This window comes from Oncorhynchus nerka, linkage group LG2 (genome assembly GCF_034236695.1).
Source record: "Oncorhynchus nerka isolate Pitt River linkage group LG2, Oner_Uvic_2.0, whole genome shotgun sequence".
Classification (NCBI taxonomy): Eukaryota; Metazoa; Chordata; class Actinopteri; order Salmoniformes; family Salmonidae; genus Oncorhynchus; species Oncorhynchus nerka.
The window spans coordinates 53,643,049-53,662,612 of NC_088397.1; the positions used below are offsets into that span (position 1 = coordinate 53,643,049).

General features: G+C 44.6%; 1 long non-coding RNA gene across 1 annotated transcript; it reads left to right on the top strand.

Moving 5' to 3' along the window:
• The first annotated feature begins 272 nt into the window (after positions 1 to 272).
• On the top strand, positions 273 to 13,891 carry LOC115145683 (uncharacterized). The gene is made up of 4 exons (XR_010458483.1): positions 273 to 1,083; positions 7,243 to 7,912; positions 8,053 to 8,181; positions 9,885 to 13,891. It is a non-coding gene; the product is annotated as an uncharacterized LOC115145683 (long non-coding RNA).
• The last annotated feature ends 5,673 nt before the right edge of the window (positions 13,892 to 19,564 follow it).

The following is a 19,564-nucleotide window of genomic DNA, read 5'->3' on the forward strand; positions in this document are numbered from 1 at the left end:
ATACCCCAAGGAAACCTGCAGAACACAAGTTACCCCCACTGCAAGAGCAGAGGAGCAAACTCCCCCCATGTCAGAAAGTACCCTGGGCCTCATTTATAGCCGTTTCCAAAGTGTAACACTAAACATCTGCATGCACCATTTCTGAAAACACACAAAAATATAGAGATTTATGAACTTGGAGCACGCCATACATTCGCTTGTTTCCGGTCATGCTAGAAAGGATCAAGCTTTTGTCATATTAACGTCAAAAGTTCAAATGTTTAACATGTGGCGAAATCTGCTCGGAGCCTTCACCGTGCACTGCCACTTTAAGAGCGCATGAGCAGTAAGGAAGGAGGCGATAAAGAGTTCGTTCAGCTCTTTGGGGAGGAGCTATTGGGTGGCGCGACAGTTTGATTGTGTGTGCTGTGCTGCAGAGGTGTTTTGTTTTCAGCGTTTGTAGTTTATAATGTAGTTAACTCAATCATCGGTGTGATCGCTTTAGATCGTGGTTGTTTTTGTTTGGGACCGCGCCCGTTATGGATTCGTAGCAACATTGTTGCGAAGCTTTAACATACAAACCAACAAACCATCGGACAGTCAGACGGTACACGGCAGGCCTGAAGACCACAGCTAAGATTTCTCTTTTTCTCTCTATTTCTCTTCCCTCTCGTTCCAGTGCTTTACCCTGCAACAGACTCTCTATTTTTCAAATGCACTTCCCCTTGAAGTTCATTAGAGCTGGACTATTATTGCCCTGCCAGAAGTATTTTGATGGACATTTTAGTTAAAAGGGAGGTTGCTTGCAAGTTGTGCATTGTTATGTGAACTGTATTGAGGTGAGGTGTACTAATGACATGTGGCCGAGAAGACTGGACATTTTTAAGGCCTTTGTTGTGTCGATGAACACCCCCCCCATTCATACCCTCTGCACTCACCCACTAGAAAATAATACAGATTATTGCAAATCCTATGTTGATGACTGGGTTCGTTCTTGTATGAAGTTGCTGTTGAATTGCTCTGCCATTATTAGTATTAGTATTATTGTATGAGGTATTCTTGTTTGGGTTACCCCTGTGCTGTGATGTGGGTTTTATATGGTGTGTATTCTCTTTTCTCTCCACTGGCTATCTGGTAAACAGGCTACACTCTAGGCAGTCTCTTCTGCTGATGTGTGTGGGTCTGGTAGTGGTACTCTCTCTATTCTACTCTTTTCCTTTCGGCATGGTTAATACCTGCCTGGCGCCCGAACAAAATCTTTCTTTACCCCTCTCTAATAAATACCGCTACAGAATTGGCGCCCGAACAGGGACTTGAAGAGAAACACTCATGACACCATCCACACAAGGTTGAATCATGTCTTTTGTTGGAACCCCATACTGTGTCAATGTGGACACACCTGACGGTAATCACGTTCGGGATTCTTTCATTGTGGAAGGACTCGATGAACTAATGGAGTTGGATAGCACTGCCCCTAATCCCCAGGCTTCTGGCTCACCTATAACATCTCCACCATTACCCTCCCCTCAAACCCTTCCGGTTACCCTGTCCAGAGACTGGAAGAGGTGTCTCTGTGATCACTGGACAACTGGAACATCAATGGACACACACCAATCATAGTTTGACAATGCAGGAGAATGCCATTCGCAAACTCAGGGAATGTATGGAGGCTCATCAGACAGATGTGCAGAGGTTGGATTACCTTCCCTGTCAAATGGAGGAAAACCAACAACAAATTGTTCAGAGACAGAAATATTTACAAGATTCTCTGAAGCAGGATATTCAAGGAAAACTGCACCGGTTCAAAACACAAATGGAAACTAACCATCATCAAGTCATAATCTTTCTTGAGGAGGAACAAAAACAGAGAGCAGAGGAGTCAGCCTCTGTTGTGAAGGGAGTGTGTTCTTATCTGAAGGAAGTTATGGAGGACATGAAGAACTCTCTCACAGGGGAACTACGATTTTTGATTGAACAGACTCAAAAGGACACCGTTAATGAGATGAAAAAAGCACAGAAGGCCACAGACCTTCAACTGGAAGGGCTGCACCAGGAGGTAATGCAGTGCTTTTCCCTTCTGGACAAATCTTCTGCACCTCCCTCAGGTTTTACCTCTGCCACTGGCTTGGCCAGTAAGGGAATAGGAACAGGTAGTACTACAACAACCCCTCTGAAGATACTGTTAACCAACAGAACTCCCTCTGCCACTGTCATGCCTCCTATAGAGCGCTCCATCCCTATCAAACTACTTTTCCCCACTTTTGGCAGCCCAGAAGATGATGTTGATCCACTGTTTTTCTTATCTAAGTGTAATGATTTTCTTTCTATCCGGCCCCTTACTGACTTGGAGGTTCTTGCCACCCTCTGCAGTGTTCTCCATGGTACAGCAAGAGACTGGTGGGAGATAGCCCAGGAACATGTGTCAACCTGGGAGGAGTTTCAAAAAATATTCCTCTTAGCCTTCCTCTCAGAGGACTATGGGGATGAACTGGCGGAACGTGTTCGTAACAGAGTCCAGGGTGAAGCAGAGCCAATACGGGACTTTGCCTTCTCCTATCGAGTTCTATGTAGGAGATGGAAGGCTGACATTACTGAGCAGGAGATGGTCAAACTCCTTCTTAAGAACATGGTTCCCCGCCTTGCTAGTCAACTTCGAGAACGTGTGCAAAATGTGGATGATCTGGTGCGTCTTGGGACTCAGTTTGAGAAGGACTGGAAGCACCACCTCCAAACTAAAAACACCGTTCCCTCATCCCAGTATACCCATAACTCTCCTGGGGCTAAACCGTCTCAGATATTTGTACCCAAGATCCAGGACAAAAGTCCAGTTATGTGTTGGAGGTGTAAAGTCCAACATCCTCCAGATTCTTGCCCGCTCTATGTCCAGCATCAGGATTCAGGAAAAGGTCAGAAAGGACCGAAGACTGAAAGTCTACACAGGCGTGGTGGCTTGCATACAATTGGGTCAGCCTTAATGCCCACCATGAAGCCTTTAGACAGCACAGCTAGTGGTCTTATTCCTATTCCGCAACAACTATTGGTTCCTCTGACTGTTAGGAACTGGAGAGGGAAGGCCATAATCGACACAGGGGCATCTTACACCCTGATGCAAGAGGCCCTGTGGCAGAACATGGCATTACCTCATGAGGAGCTACGAACATGGGAGGAGGGACCATTGTACTTGGCCAATGGAGAACCTACCACCCCCTTGGGCTGGATTAGTATAATAATAAAACTGCATGGTGAGACTATTAACCTTCCTGTGGCAATACTTGCAGATTCAAGCCTTGCATTTGCTGTAGTCCTTGGCCTAGACTTCCTGTTCTTCAGTGGACTGACCATCTCTATGTCCGAACCCTCCTATCGGCTACACTCTGACTATTCCCAGCCTCATCCATTTCAACCTGGTAATGCACTGATTTCAGGTTGGAGCCTGCTACATTATGCAAGGTCCGGACAAGGTCAAGTCAGAGACAGAGAAAATATAAAGAGACAAAGACAAAAACATGTTCCACTAGTGAAGTCTGAGAACCCAACTATCACCCTGATTACCGCCGTACCCCCTTCTATCCGAGAGCAAAAGCAAACCGGATGCTGATTTCTACATCAAGCAAGCGGTGGAACAGGCATGTCTATCGGATGATGAAAGGTGGCAGCTCTCCCAGATGTTGGACGTGAACAGTGAGGTCTGTACTCTTACACTCGGCCGTACAACCGTCTTCAAACACAAAATCTATACCCGGCATGAGGTCCCCATTAAGCAGCGTCCCTACAGGCTGTCCCCGCCAAACTGGAAATTCTCAATGAACAGCTCAAAAGCATGTTGGAGAATGGAATTGTGGAACCTTCTTTTTCCGGATGGGCTTCTCCGGTTGTCCTGATTCCTAAGAAAGATGGTGGATATCGATTCTGTGTGGACTACAGGAAGCCGAATGCCATAACAGAAAGTGATGCCTACCCTCTACCAAACATAAATGACATACTGGAATCTCTGGCAGGAGCATCCATCTTTAGTAATCTGGATCTGAACAGTGGCTATTGGCAGGTGTCAATGGATCCCGCTAGTCAGGACAAGACTGCCTTTGTCACCCCTGCTGGTTTGTACTCCTTCAAAGTCATGCCTTTTGGTTTGAAGAATGCTCCAGCAACCTTCCAACGGTTGATGGAGACTGTCCTGGGAGAACTGAGGGGTAGAAATTGTCTCGTGTATCTGGATGACATCATAATCTACTCCTCCTCTGTTGCGGATCATCTGCAAGACATTCAGTCCGTCTTCGACAGACTAAAGGCTGCAGGTTTGACCTTGAACTTGAAGAAGTGTCGTTTCTGTCTGCCAGAACTCAAGTTCCTTGGTCATGTGGTTAATGCTGAAGGTATCCATGCAGATCCAGCCAAAGTTGCAGCTGTGCAGGAATTCCCAATTCCCACATCCCTCAAGGCTGTTCAGCGGTTTCTGGGTATGGCTGGATGGTACCACAGGTTTGTGCCTGATTTTTCAAAGGTAGCTGAACCCCTCAACCACCTTAAGAAGAAAGGTGTGAAATTCCAATGGACCCCTGCATGCCAAAGTGCATTTGAAGCACTCAAAAACAGTCTAATTACTCCTCCAGTGCTTGGACATCCTAACCTGAATGCTCATTTCATTGTGTACACGGATGCAAGTCAAACAGGACTTGGAGCAGTCTTGGCTCAACAAACAGGACTTGGAACAGAAGAAGTTCTTGCCTATGCAAGTCGCACCCTTAATTCAGCCGAGAGGAATTATTCAACGACTGAAAGGGAGTGCCTCGCTGTGGTGTGGGCTTTGGAGAAATGGAGCTACTACTTGGAGGCAAAGATCTTCACCGTTGTCACAGACCATGCTGCTCTGCAGTGGGTTCTGGCATCAGGCAAGACCAACAGCCGTCTTATTCGCTGGTCTATCAGACTGCAGAAGTTTGACTTCATCATTGAGTATCGCAAAGGAAAACTGAACGTTGTACCAGATGCCCTTTCTCGGATTACAGAGACTGCCAATGTTTGTCCTCCCTTGTGCAGTACGTATACTACCGCTAAATGTCTGGATGATTCCTTTCCTCTGGATGATGAGAGTGTATGGAGAGCACAGCAGATGGATGCTGCCATCATGGCGATCCACAAGAGTCTGTCTGAAGAAGACTCCAAGAGTCGCTTCAATGATAAGTATAGCATAATTCAGGATAAAGTGTATCGAAAAACTCCAAGAGGAGATGGAATACACAGCACCCATTATCGCGTCTTCATTCCCTCTACATTGTGTGACCAGATAATCCAAGCTTATCATGCCAATCCCATGAGTGGCCATCTTGGCGTTTTTTAAAACTTATCGAAGACTACAAGAGGTGGTTTACTGGCCCGGCATGTGGGTTGATACCCGGAAGTTTGTACGGCAGTGTGAAGTCTGCCAGAAATACAAACCAGACATTGGCCGACCTGCCGGGAAAATGCAGCAGACCGTGGTGAACCATCCAAATGAAATGTTGGGAATTGACCTCATGGGACCTTTTCCTCCCAGCCGGGGGACCCGGAATGAATTTTTATTGGTGGTAGTGGACTACTACACACACTGGGTGGAGTTGTTTCCCCTCCGCAAAGCTACTGCATCAGCCATTGCTCTAATTCTGCGAAGGGAGGGGTTTACCAGATATGGAATTCCAGACCAAATCCTCTCTGACCGAGGTCCGCAGTTCATATCAGGAATCTACAAAGAGCTCTGTACCTACTGGGGTGTAATTGCCAAGTTGACCACAGCCTATCATCCTCAGACCAACCTGACCGAGAGGGTAAACCGAACCCTGAAGGGGATGATTGCTTCATTCGTGGGGGATCAGCACACAAGGTGGGATCAGCATCTCCCTGAATTTCGCTTTGCACTGAACTCTGCCGTGCAGGAGACTTCTGGGGTCACTCCCGCCGAACTCCACCTGGGAAGACCACTAAAAGGTCCGATGGACAGGGTCTTGCAAAGTTCAAATGTTTCACCTGACTGCCCAGCGTTTGATGCCGTACAACACCACCACACCTTGCTAGCCAGAGTGGAGGCCAGCAAAACCAAAGCCAAACAACGACAGCTGAGAAACTATGACAAACATAGACGAGACGTGTGTTTTCCACCCCAGTCTCGTGTCTGGATACGTTCCCATCATCTGTCAAAGGCATCTAAGAAGTTCACTGCCAAGCTAGCTTCGAGATGGAAAGGTCCATACCGTGTAGTGCAGCAGTTGGGACCAGTGAACTACTTGGTCTGTTTGGAGGACACTGGGGAAGATGTCAGGACAGTGCATGTTGTTGACCTAAAGCCCTGCTACCCTACGGCAGAAGAGCTGGATCGCAGGCAAAAGCAACACCTGCAGGACCTCTTCGTGGAGGACTCTGATGAGGAGGACTTCCCTGGTTTTGTGTAGCAGGAACATGAACCTGTCAAAGCCTGCATCCTCTCTGTTTCTACAGGCATTGTTTTTTCATGGGGGGAGGAGTGTGGCGAAATCTGCTCGGAGCCTTCACCGTGCACTGCCACTTTAAGAGCGCATGAGCAGTAAGGAAGGAGGCGATAAAGAGTTCGTTCAGCTCTTTGGGGAGGAGCTATTGGGTGGCGCGACAGTTTGATTGTGTGTGCTGTGCTGCAGAGGTGTTTTGTTTTCAGCGTTTGTAGTTTATAATGTAGTTAACTCAATCATCGGTGTGATCGCTTTAGATCGTGGTTGTTTTTGTTTGGGACCGCGCCCGTTATGGATTCGTAGCAACATTGTTGCGAAGCTTTAACATACAAACCAACAAACCATCGGACAGTCAGACGGTACACGGCAGGCCTGAAGACCACAGCTAAGATTTCTCTTTTTCTCTCTATTTCTCTTCCCTCTCGTTCCAGTGCTTTACCCTGCAACAGACTCTCTATTTTTCAAATGCACTTCCCCTTGAAGTTCATTAGAGCTGGACTATTATTGCCCTGCCAGAAGTATTTTGATGGACATTTTAGTTAAAAGGGAGGTTGCTTGCAAGTTGTGCATTGTTATGTGAACTGTATTGAGGTGAGGTGTACTAATGACATGTGGCCGAGAAGACTGGACATTTTTAAGGCCTTTGTTGTGTCGATGAACACCCCCCCCCCCATTCATACCCTCTGCACTCACCCACTAGAAAATAATACAGATTATTGCAAATCCTATGTTGATGACTGGGTTCGTTCTTGTATGAAGTTGCTGTTGAATTGCTCTGCCATTATTAGTATTAGTATTATTGTATGAGGTATTCTTGTTTGGGTTACCCCTGTGCTGTGATGTGGGTTTTATATGGTGTGTATTCTTTTTTCTCTCCACTGGCTATCTGGTAAACAGGCTACACTCTAGGCAGTCTCTTCTGCTGATGTGTGTGGGTCTGGTAGTGGTACTCTCTCTATTCTACTCTTTTCCTTTCGGCATGGTTAATACCTGCCTGGCGCCCGAACAAAATCTTTCTTTACCCCTCTCTAATAAATACCGCTACAAACATTTTAACCCTAACTTTTTTCCTAACCTTGTCCTAATTATCCTAACCTGCTGCGTAGACTGTTACCCAGGGCCTCTGTTGGATAATGAACATAACACTGAAATACATCAGCTACTTTACATTTGTGTGTGTGTAAATATGTATTGGTATAGTCGGTCAAAAACAATTTCTTTATTCTGTATTCTGTTGCTCTGTTGCCACCTTCTGGACTCCGTCTGACCTGCACAACCTGGTTAATAGGGACAAGTGTAGCACATGGATGTTTGAAACTTCAGGAGGCTGGTCACGTGGGCTAGCAAGGCAGAAGTCCCAAGTTCACGCTAGGTACGGGTCGAATCGGGAGGAAGTGGTACTCGCTAAGCAAAGCAGCGCGATGTCCTTTACACAAACATGGATCCAGCACCAGCAGAAACCTGAGTTGTCTGTCCAGGTGTGTAAATCTGTGAGGCTCACAGCTAAATACACACACACACACACACACACACACACACACACACACACACACACACACACACACACACACAGTATGTGTGTAGTTAACAATCTGAAACGTGTTGTTTTTCCTCTCAGGCACAGACAGGAGTGCCTGCATCTGGACATTACACAGCTTCTGACAGAGCAAGGCACAGACTCCAATCTCCTGATGCCTCAAAACCAGAGAATCCACTCCCACCTGAGACAAACTACATGCCTCTGGAGGTGAGATCCTCAAACATCATCATAGTTCAAACGTACAGTTGAAGTTGGAAGTTTACATACACTTAGGTTGGAGTCATTAAAACTCGTTTTTCAACCACTCCACAAATTTCTTGTTAACAAACTATGGTTTTGGCATATCAGTTAGGACATCTACTTTGTGCATGACACATGTCATTTTTCCAACAATTGTTCACATACAGATTATTTCACTTATAATTCATAGTATCACAATTCCAGTGGGTTAGAAGTTTACATACACTAAGTTCACTGTGCCTTTAAACGGCTTGGAAAATTCCAGAAAATCATGTCATGGCTTTAGAAGCTTCTGATAGGCTAATTGACATCATTTGAGTCAATTGGAGGTGTACCTGTGGATGTATTCCAAAGCTTACCTTCAAACTCAGTGCCTCTTTGCTTGACATCATGGGAAAATCAAACGAAATCAGCCAAGACCTCAGAAAAAAATTGAAGACCTCCACAAGTCTGGTTCATCCTTGGGAGCAATTTCCAAACGCCTGAAGGCACCACGTTAATCTGTACAAACAATAGTACGCAAGTATAAACACCATGGGACCACGCATGGAAGAGACGAGTTCTGTCTCCTAGAGATGAACGTACTTTGGGGCGAAAAGTGCAAATCAATCCCAGAACAACAGCAAAGGACCTTGTGATGATGCTGGAGGAAACAGGTACAAAGTATCTATATCCACAGTAAAACGCGTGCTATATTGACATAACCTGAAAGGCCGCTCAGCAAGGAAAAAGCCACTGCTCCAAAACCGCCATAAAAAAGCCAGACTACAGTTTACAAATGCACATGGGGACAAAGATCGTACTTTTTGGAGAAATGTCCTTAGGTCTGATGAAACAAAAAAATAACTGTTTGGCTGTAATGACCATCGTTATGTTTGGAGGAAAAAGGAGGATGCTTGCAAGCCAAAGAACACCATCCCAACTGTGAAGCGCGGGTGTGCAGCATCATGTTGTGGGGCTGCTTTGCTGCAGGAGGGACTGGTGCACTTCACAAAATAGATGGCTTCATGAGGAAGGAAAATGATGTGGATATATTGAAGCAACATCTCAATACATCATTCAGGAAGTTAAAGCTTGGTCGCAAATGGGTCTTCCAAATGGACAAAGTTGTGGCAAAATGGCTTAAGGACAACAAGGTCGTCGTACTAGAGTGGCCATCACAAAGCCCTGACCTCAATCCTATAGAATATTTGTGGGCAGAACTGAAAAAGCGTGTGCGAGCAAGACAAACCTGACTCAGTTACACCAGCTCTGTCAGGAGGAATGGGCCAAAACTCACCCAACTTATTGTGGGAAGCTTGTGGAAGGCAACTTGAAACGTTTGACCCAAGATAAACAATTTAAAGGTAATGCTACCAAATACTCATTGAGTGTATGTAAACTTCTGACCCACTGGGAATGTGATGAAATAAATAAAAGCTGAAATTAATCATTCTCTTTACTATTATTCTGATATTTCACATTCTTAAAATAAAGTGGTGATCCTAACTGACCTAAGACAGGGAATTTTTACTAGGATTAAATGTCAGGAATTGTGAAAAACTGAGTTCAAATGTATTTGGCTAAGGTGTATGTGAACTTCCGACTTCAACTGTTCATCTTCCTCTAATAAAACACTTACAATGTGGTCCTTTTTTGACTCACTCTTATTTCTTGGTTTTTACTCCCAGCTGTTTGACAGTGAGGAGTTTGACTGTCACACTCCTCAAGACTGGCTTGCCCTAAGCTATGTGAAATAATTAACTGATTGCAAACCCACACCTGCCAAAGCTCTGCTGGCCTCCACTGACAAGATACCACCAGGTCGGTGCTTTGAGAACAGCTCTTAATTTAAACCGGTTGTTTAAAGAGGGATGTCCCAAATATAAATTATGGTAACCTAAAGGTTGTGTTTGTTGTAATGAACAATGTGCCAGATCATTCTTCAGAAAATAAAACATTGTTTGAGACAGTTCTCTCATCATCTCTGGTTCTGTAGACACAAATAGCCCCAACCTGGAAAACAGTTGGCAGTTTGTTGATGTTCTTGACTACAACCAGGAGAAAGGGCTTTATCTGGTCCATAAGGCTGACAGGAATGGCAGAGTAAGGGAGGCCAAGTGAAAGCCAGTCCTTAACAGAGGACAGAGAACTAAAGACATTTCATAATTTACTACCACTTCTAGTGTGTCAATGCAGTGTGTTGTTGTCCAGCATACAACATACACACAGTCTCACTCTTGATCCAGCTCTGCAGAGAGAACACAGAGGCCCTGCTTGTGACGTGGTGAGGTTGGACCCAGGTGTAGAGAAGAGACCAGACAAGGAATCAGTGGTTAAGGATAAACATAATACTTTACTAAGAAACGGTAGCCGCAGGATCACAGAAGGTCAGCGAGGTGAACAGGGAGGTGACCAAGAACCCGATGGTCACTCTGACAGAGCTCTAGAGTTCCTCTGTGGCAATGGGAGAACCTTCCAGAAGGACAACCATCTCTCCAGCATTCCACCAATCAGGCCTTTATGGTGGAGTGGCCACCATACAAGATTCTGTGGTATGATGAAAGCAAGATTGAACTCTTTGGCCTGAATGCCAAGTATCATGTCTGGAGGAAACCTGGCACCATCCCTACGGTGAAGCATTGTGGTGGCAGCATCATGCTGTGGGGATGTTTTTCAGCGGCAGGGTCTGGGAGACTAGTCAGGATCGATGGAAAGATGAACGGAGCAAAGCATAGAGAGATCCTTGATGAAAACCTGCGCCAGAGCGCTCAGGACCTCAGACTGGGGCAAAGGTTCACCGTCCAACAGGACAGCAACCCTAAGCACACAGCCAAGACAACGCAGGAGTGACTTCAGGACTTCAGTCTTTGAATGTCCTTGACTGGCCCAGCCAGAACTCAGACTTGAACCCGATCGAACATCTCTGGAGAGACCTGAAAATAGCTGTGCAGCAACGCTCCCCATCCAACCTGACAGAGCTTGAGAGGATCTGCAGAGAAGAATGGGAGAAACTCCCTAAATACAGGTGTGCCAAGCTTGAAGCGTCATACCCAAGAAGACTCAATGCCGTAATCGCTGCCCAAGGTGTGTCATGACTGTCCTGATCAGGTCAGGTTACAGGAGACCACAACCCCACAGATTATCTCTCAACCCCAACAGAGGAGGAGAGATCTAGGGGTCTGAAGATGTGGGTTTTTTATGACCCCTCACTCCCATAGTAAATTTTAGGCCATAGACAAATTCCTTTTGTCCTGTTACTATGGAGAACCAGCCTCAGAACATTAAACATGAAATAAAGGGACTTTGGAACAATGGTTTCCGTCAGTCACAATGGTGGTCATGACGATAGATGGAATATGAAAATGTATGTCATCTTTGTTTTGTTATTAAAGGTTAATAGATGACGTTATTACGAAAACATTGTAACGTCAACAGTTTACCTAATATATGTCTGATGTTTATACATTGTACGTTGTATGGAAAATGTCCAAATCAAAGAGAATCTTTTGGTAAAGATGAAATGTGAAGTTAGTAGTCTAAAATTGGATTCGAGTCAAATCTAGACCTTGCTCTTAACTTGGTACACCCAGAGAATTTCCCTAAAGGCGGTTACGACCACTTCTGACCCGAGGGTATAAAAACCTGTGAGTGAAGAATTTACAGATAAGACTAAGTATATCTCACTGGTCACCCCCAAAGCCAATTCCTCCTTTGTTCGCCTTTCCTTCCAGTTCTCTGCTGCCACTTACTGGAACGTACTGCAAAAATCACTGAAGCTGGAGATTCCCATCTCCCTCACTAGCTTTTAGAACCAGCTGTCAGACCAGCTCACAGATCACTGCACCTGTACATAGCACATCTGTATACAGCCCATCTATCTACCTCAATCCCATACTGTATTTATTTATTTTGCTCATTTTGCACCACAGTATCTCTACTTGCACATCCATCTTTTGCACATCTACCATTCCAGTGTTTAATTGCCATATTGTAATTACTTCGCCACCATGGCCTATTTATTGCCTTAACTCCCTTATTTGACCTAATTTGCACTCACTGTATATAGACTTTGTTGTATTTTTTGACTATGTTTTGTTCATTCCATGTGTTGTTGTATGTGTCGAACTGCTATGCTTTATCTTGTCCAGGTCGCAGTTGCAAATGAGAACTTTTTCTCAACTAGTTTACCTGGTTAAATAAAGGTGAAATAAAAAAAGTGACCCAAGCTGCAGCCGAGGTCTAAAAAGTCTACGAAACCAAACGCAACACAAGTTTGAAGACAAATAAATATTTTTCTACCCAAGCTACAGATGAGTAGCTGTGTCTAAGCGGGTGAATTCAAGTCGAACCACCTAGCCTCCACTCCCCATCGAATCATGGTATCTACACTGTTTCATTCCTACGCTGTGAGCTCTGAGCTACAGAGCTGTCTGTCCTCAGAAGAGCCCTTCCAGAGCAAGGGCGAGGGAACAGACTCCTAAGCCAAAAGGACACTGACATCATGAGGACAACCAAAGAGTTGCGCCGGAGAAGTGCGTCATTGAGCAGCCTGAACTGTCCACGCGGAGAAGCCCCGGAGACCTTCCCCACGTAATTACATCATTATATTCTGCAGTTTGGGGCAAGGCTAGGGTTAGAATAAGCATAGCTGACAAATTCACCCAAATGTATATTTCTCTCGTGTACTTTCTCTTTTTCTCTCTCTTTTAAATCCAAATTTTGGGTAACACGCGCCATAATGTGTTGGCCCGTTATACTAAGTTCTAATCAATAGCCTAGAATGTGTTTTTGTGTATGTATATCTTTTATCATCATTTTAGCTTTCTAGTAAATAAATACTCAACTAAGATTGGTGTGGTATGAACTCATTGGTGGGACTCGGGTTTGTGCAGATTCCCGGATTATGCGACGTTCAGAACGAGACTGTAGAGGTAACTGATTAATTAGCGGCTGTTGTAAAATTAATATTCTGATATTCTTTGAGTTCATTTAGGAAATAGAAACTCAATAAAACAACTTTTCCCATGGTGCCCCAGGTTAATGAGTTAATAATTGCTTGATTCAGTTAATCACGCAATTAGAAACCTTTAATCATTCGATGAGCAACAGTCGTCACATTAACTAATACAACGTCACGACAAGTGCTTCAACAAAGTACTGAGTAAAGGGTCTGAATACTTATGTAAATGTGACATTTCAGTTTTTCACATTTTAATAAATTAGCAAACATTTGTAAAAACCTGTTCTTGCTTTGTCATTATAGGGTATTGTGTGTAGATTGATGAGGACTTTTAAAATCCATTTTAGAATAAATCTGTAACGTAACAAAATGTGAAAAAAGTCAAGGGGTCTGAATACTTCTGAAGGCACTGAATATCCAACGCCCTGATACACTCTTAATAACCTGCTCCCAATTGCATTGTGTTGGCCCTGTGTGTCCCTCCCAGACACGGTGGAGTAGAGGTTCATCAGCAGTGACTTCTTCAACTTAAGCCTGTACAGCAAAGCGTGCCACCCTCTGTTTGAGAAGCGCAAACTCATGTTTGTCTTCCTGCTGTGCACTTGATGAACAAAAACAAGAGCAACATGGTCAGAGGAGGAACTGATGGTGTTTGGTCTGTATTGTTGTGTTTACAGTGTATCTATGCTCATACTCTGTCTGTGTCCCACCCTGCCAGTCTGAGTGGCGATACGTGCTGGCAGGGGAAGGGCCCTAGCAGCAACTGGCCAACCCTGCAGTGAGCAATCATACATTTCTTATAGACACAATTAGGGTTGTCACGATACCTGTATTGCGATACCCGATTTTCCATGGCAAAAATGAAAACACCAAGCAGACTAAACTTTATGGTCCTCTTAGAACTTGCTTTATGGAAAAGAAACAAATATAAATCTTAGTGACAAGATAAGGACTGTTTCCTCTGGAAATTTAGTCTGCTTCATGATTTGTTTCCCTGCCACGATACTTCTGAGTATCGTGACACTGGTATCGTGACAACCCTAGACAACACATTCCAGTTTGCTGTGTGTCAATAGATGATGCACATAGCTGACTGTGTGTGTGTGTGTGTGTGTGTGTGTGTGTGTGTGTGTTGAGAGCAGGTCCCAGGGGCATGAATACCCAACTGATCTCTTTCCAGAAACTGTTGATCCCGCACTGCCTGAGGGCTGATCACATGACTCACAACCTGCAGGTCTTTGTGTCTGCTCAGCTGGGTCAGCACTTTATAAAGCCACAGGTGCTGTACCAGCACTGTTTCACGTTTGCCTTTCCGGACAGTGAAGATATCGAAGTTGCATTTTCCTCATTGCCACTGTCAATGCCATCTAAGGTTAATATTTGGTTTGGCCTGTATCCATCTCAGTGTAAACACTTTGCTACCAGGTTTATTCTAAAGCCATTTGGTTTAAATATTTACAATCACTGCAGAGCTCAGAGCTTGTTTATTTGATGTTTCTCAAACACCCTTCTGTACTGTACCTCTCTCCTTCCTCCCTCCCTACCCTCCCTCTTTCCTTCCTTCCATCTCCTCCTCAGGCTTCAGATATGTCTGCCTCTCCCCTGGTACTGACCTAGCTTCTGACCTCTTAAATTTGCTGACGTCATGAAGTTCTACAAGATGAGTGCCATCTCCCTGGGCCAGGGGCAGGTCAGCCGGGCTTGGGGAATGCCTGGGAAAACTCACTATTCACACCCAAAGGACAGCCCACTATAAATCAGTCCTCCCAATGAGAACTCTCATTTGTCATGCTAAGAATAGCTTAGTCTCCCCACCTCAGTGTGAATTACCAGTCTATTTCTAGCCAGAGGACTACTCTGTTCCCTGTATCCCCTACCAAAGAAATGCTATGTTCACCATCACTAAGAGTGCAAGCCAGTCTGGGAAATAACTGAGAAAGAGCTAGGCCCAGGCTCAAGGTCATGAGGTTTGAACCTAAGCCTGGAGATCTCTATGGTATTTACCTGTCCATGTTGGTATCATCTTGAGACCGCTGTGTAACTGGTCCTGTGTGTTGTGGTTGTGCGTCAGGGTCCCAGGGCTGAGGCCATGATACACAGTGCCATGGAGAGAGGCAAGTGGTTCTTCTTCCAGAATTGCCACCTGGCACCCAGCTGGTTGCCCTTCGTGGAGAAACTGATTGACAACATTGACCCAGATAAGGTGAGCTCACCTAGAAGAACACACACACACAAAGCTGAAGATATACAGCACCAGTCAATAGTTTGGACACACCTACTCATTCAAGTGTTTGTATTTATTTTATTTTTTCCATTTTCTACATTGTAGAATAATAGTGACGACATCAAAACTATAAAATAACACATATGGAATCATGTAGTAACCAAAAACGTGTTAAACTAATCTAAATACATTGTATATTTGAGATTCTTCAAATAGCCACCCTTTGCCTTGATGACAACTTTGCACACTCTTAGCATTCTCTCAACCAGCTTCATGAAGTAGTCACCTGGATGCATTTCAATTAACAGGTGTGTCTTCTTAAAAGTTCTGTAACGTTCGTCTGAAGAAGTAGGCCAAGGTGCAGCGTGGTAAGTGTTCATGATCTTTAATACTCAGAACACCAAACAAAAACAACAAAAGGTATAACGAACGTCACGTTCTGCCGGCTTCACAGAGCTAACAAACAAGATCCCACAACATAGGTAGCCTGTTTTCCCACCTAAGTATGATTCCCAATCAGAGACAACGATAGACAGCTGCCTCTGATTTGGAACCACACTCAGACAAAACCAAAGAAATACAAAACATAGAATGCCCACCCCACATCACACCATGAAGACATGAAGGTCAGTCAATACGGAAACTTTGAAAGTTTCTTCAAGTGCAATCGCAAAAACCATCAAGCGCTGTGATGAAACTGGCTCTCATGAGGACCGCCACAGGAATGGAAGACCCAGAGTTGCCTCTGCTGCAGAGGATAAGTTCATTAGAGTTACCAGCCTCAGAAATTGCAGCCCAAATAAATGCTTCACAGAGTTCAAGTAAAAGACACATCTCAACATCTCAACATCAACTGTTCAGAGGAGACTTTGTGAATCAGGCCTTCATGGTCAAATTGCTGCAAAGAAACCACTACAAAAGGACACCAAAAAAAAGAAGAGACTTGCTTGTGCCAAAAAACACGAGCAATGGACATTAGACTGGTGTAAATTTGTTCTTTGGTCTGGAGTCCAAATTCTTTGTGAGAAGCGGTGAGGGTGAACAGATGCACGGAGGAGGAGGTGTCATGGTTTGGGGTGCTTTGCTGATGACACTGTCTGTGATTTATTTGGAATTCAAGACACACTTAACCAGCATGTGTACCACAGCATTCTGCAGTGATATGCCAGCCCATCTGGTTTGGGCTTAGTGGGACTATCATTTGTTTTTCAACAGGACAATGACCCAACACACCTCCGGGCTGTGTAAGGGCTATTTTACCAAGAAAGGGAGTGAGGGAGTGCTGCATTAGATGACCTGGCCTCCACAATCCCCTGACCCCCACAATCTCCTGACCTCAACCAAATTGAGATGGTTTTGGATGAGTCGGACCGCAGAGCAAAGGAAAAGCCTCCAACAAGTGCTCAGAATATGTAAGAACTCCTTCAAGACTGTTGGAAAAGCATTTCAGGTGAAGTTGGTTGAGAGAATGCCAAGAGTGTGCAAAGCTGTCATGAAGGCAAAGGGTGGCTATTTGAAGAATTGTAATTGTAAAATATGTTTTGATTTGTTTAACACTTTTTTGGTTACTACATGATTCCATATGTGTTATTTCATAGTTTTGATGTCTCACTATTATTCCACAATGTAGAAAATAGTAAAAAATAAAGAAAAACCCTTGAATGAGTTGGCATTCTAAAACTTTTGACCGGTAGTGTATTTCATGGAAAGAACAGGTCGTCATAATGTTTTCTACACTCAGTAAAGCAAGATGTAAAAACCTTTGTCACTCTTAAACCTGCCAACACCTCTTCAGGTACACCAGGATTTTCTGGGGGGCTCACCAGCCTGCCCAGCAGCACGTTCCCAGTGTCTATCCTCCAGAATTACTATAAGATGACCATAGAGCCTCCCAGAGGCATCAAGGCTAACCTGTTGAAGACCTCTCTGAGCCTGAATGATGACTTCATCACTACCTGCACCAAGGTCTGGCTCCTCCCACTTTCATACTATACTGTGCATTGTATTGTGTAATTCAGGTGGAAAACATCATATCCAGACACCTCACCTAACACTGTCCCCTGCTCCTCCTCTTCTCTCCTATCCAGGCTGCAGAGCTTAAGTCCCTGTCCGTGTTTCTGCCTGTTCCACGGTAATGCCATTGAGCTCAGGAAGTTCGGCGCACTGGGGTTGAACATCCCAGATGAGTTCATTGACGGTGACCTGTGCATCTGTATCAGCTCAAGATGTTCCTGGAGGAGTACCAGGACAAGGTGTTGAAGTCTCTCTCTCGCTCTCAATCTCTTTTCTTCCCACTTTTCCTTTGGTATTTCTCTTTTCATCTCACCTCTCCTTCTTTCTCTTTTGTATACTCTCATGTCCTACACTGTTATCCCTGGTCCTTTTGTGCTAGCTATTCTCCACTGTCCACTATTTATACACTTCTCTCCTGTCTACAGTTCTGTAACTTATCTCTCTTCTCTCCCTGTAACGCTTTACACATCCTTGTCCTCTGTCTGACACACTGCACATATTCCAAATTGGTTCCTATTGTCATTAAAATGTCATTCTTATGACATACATTTGAACTATCAGCTGAAACAAATACTTCTAGCAAGAGTATGCATTTTTATATGGTTCAGAGAGTGTGTGTGTGTGTGTGTGTGTGTGTGTGTGTCCTCTCTCACTGAAACTCTACTCCAGCAAGAAACCGGTTTTGAACTTGTCTTACTTATATTTTATGCCTATATAGCTCTTACTGTAGTCTGTTTTAGATGTTATACTTTGCAAAGACCAACAGATTTGAGTTGAAGCTTAACAGAGAATATTTGTTACATTCTTCTTGTTAACAAAAGCTCATAGGAAATGCTCAGGATACCATTCTGTTGACATGCTAACATACCTTATTAACTAATCAGTTTGGTACATATCCCAAAACAAGGTCATGGCCCCCACCAGCCAGCCACGGGGGGATGGGGATTTTGAGTTATTGTGTGTTGTAAGTTTGAATTAATTAAGGCTGGGCTAGTAATGCATCTTGTTTGTCCCCTATCAGTTTTCAGGATGTGATGACTAAGTCCTGTATGAGGAGTCCATGAACACAGTCCTAATCCAGGACGTCATCAGGTAACCTAGCCCTGTCATTAATCACTGCTGAAGTCCCTAATGTCTTGTCAGTGCCACATCTTCTTCTCCCACCATTAACCTCAAGCCAGTTCCAGTTACCATCCTAATCCTCCGTATCAGAGAGCGCTTCTATAGTTATATTTCTTCTCATGATAGCTGTAGTGAAATGTGTTGTTTTAAGGGGTCAGACATAGTAGTACGGCACCCCTGGAACAAATTGGGGTTAAGTGCCTTGCTCAAGGGCACATTGACACATTTTTGCTTTTCGGCTCGGTTATTCAAACGAGCGACCTTTCGGTTACTGGCCCATTTTCACCATTCTCCTTAGTATCTCTCTCTAATTCTCATCCGTCCAACCTTCTCTCTCTCAGGTATAACCCGGTTGTTAGCGGTCGTGTCCCAGAGCCTCAGTGATATAGTGATATAGTGAAGGCTCGAAAGTGCTTAGTGGCGAGGTCATCAGAACTGCCGCTTATGGCCAACAGCTTGTTCGTCAAAAAGTACTTGACATGTGGCAGGCAAAGGTACTCACAGGAACGCATACACTACATGACCAGAATATGTGGATACGTGCTTGTCGAACATCTCGTTACAAAATCATGGGCATTAATATAGAGTTGGTCCCCCCTTTGCTTCTATAACAGCATCCACTCTTCTGGCAAGGCTTCACTAGATGTTGGAACATTGCTGCGGGGACTATCTTCCATTCAGCCACAAGAGCATTAGTGAGGTCGGGCACTGATATTGGGCGATTAGGCCTGGCTCGCAGTCGGCATTCCAATTCATCCCAAGGGTGTTCGATGGGTTTGAGGTCAGGGCTCTATGCAGGCCAGTCAAGTTCTTCCACACCGATCTCAACAAACTATTTCTGCATGGATCTCACTTTGTGCACAGGGGCATTGTCATTTTGAAACAGGAAAGGGCCTTCCCCAAACTGTTGCCACAAAGTTGGAAGCACAGAGTCATCTAGAACAGGGGTACTCAAGTACTATTTGAGAAGGTCCGGTCACGCAAATTTCTGAGGTGGCAAAGGTCCGGATGGATAATGTAATTTATCGACGTAATAACAAACCCCGCAG